Source organism: Clupea harengus, chromosome 13 (assembly GCF_900700415.2).
Source record: "Clupea harengus chromosome 13, Ch_v2.0.2, whole genome shotgun sequence".
Lineage (NCBI taxonomy): Eukaryota > Metazoa > Chordata > Actinopteri > Clupeiformes > Clupeidae > Clupea > Clupea harengus.
The window spans coordinates 8,423,442-8,424,439 of record NC_045164.1 but is presented as its reverse complement, the minus strand read 5'-3'; the positions used below and the strand labels follow the sequence as shown (position 1 = coordinate 8,424,439).

The 998-nt window shown below is 46.0% G+C and overlaps 1 long non-coding RNA gene across 1 annotated transcript in view; it reads left to right on the top strand.

The window, feature by feature from the left end:
* The first annotated feature begins 221 nt into the window (after positions 1 to 221).
* The window catches only part of LOC116223089, a 9,679-nt gene continuing 8,902 nt past the window's right edge, over positions 222 to 998 (top strand). Inside the window, exon 1 of the long non-coding RNA XR_004164912.2 lies at positions 222 to 635. This is a non-coding gene — a long non-coding RNA (uncharacterized LOC116223089). The remainder of the gene's footprint in view (positions 636 to 998) is intronic.

Below are 998 nucleotides of genomic sequence, written 5' to 3'. Positions count from 1 at the left end.
TGTTCTTGTAAGAGGGGAAGTCAATGCTTTGAAACTCAGCCACGTTCCCCTCTTTGTTCCCCCCTCTTTCCTCCTTCTCTTCTAGGAATATGCTAATGGTCTGGATTAGCACTTAGCATGTGGGTTTCTGGGAAGACTATAAAAACAGGAACAGGAACCCCTTTAGATCAGACCAGATCCTGCTCCCTCTGTGCTATGCTTACATCCCAGACCCCCTCTTTATCTCTCTCTCTTCCTCTCTCTCTTTTTCAATTGCTTTTTCTCTCTCTCTCTCTCTCTCTCTCTCTGTATCCATCTCAGGGGTTTCTCTTGTCATCAGTCAGGCTCCAGCTTGCTCCAGCCCAAGCTCAGTAACACCACAACCAGTGTCCCTGCCTCCCCTCAACCAATCAACACTTGCCCCTGAATGACAAAATCAACCAGGCCTTATCTGCTGAAGCAAGCCACTGAGACCAAAGCCATTGGGCTAACCAATGGGAGAACAAGAAAAGGTCAGGTGACCTCCTGTCTGCCAATGGAAGAGAAGGTGATTCCTTCATGTCAGGTTCATCTGGTCTGGCTAACAGAGTGGCAACACTCTGGACTCAACAGAAGATAGCCCTCCTGGAATAGCTACAATAAGTTTATGTGTTAAGGTAAGAGGGTGGAATCTAAATACAGAAACAACAAATCCTTAAAAATGATTATGGTGTGTGTGTGTGTGTGTGTGTATATGTGAGTGTGATTTATCAGAGGATAGATGTATGTGAGGGCAGATGTGTTTTAATATGTGTGTGTGTGTGTGTGTGTGTGTGTGTATGTGTGTGTTTGTGTATGTGATGTATCTGTGGAGCTGAGACATCTTACAAGACAGGGTGTTTAACAGCGACTGTCTGCACCTCCAGAGGGGAGAGTAAAATTGTGTCTCCCCACGGCATAATGATGTACACACACACACACACACACCACAACCACACACACACACACACACACACCTGTCTTCCTCCCACCACAATACT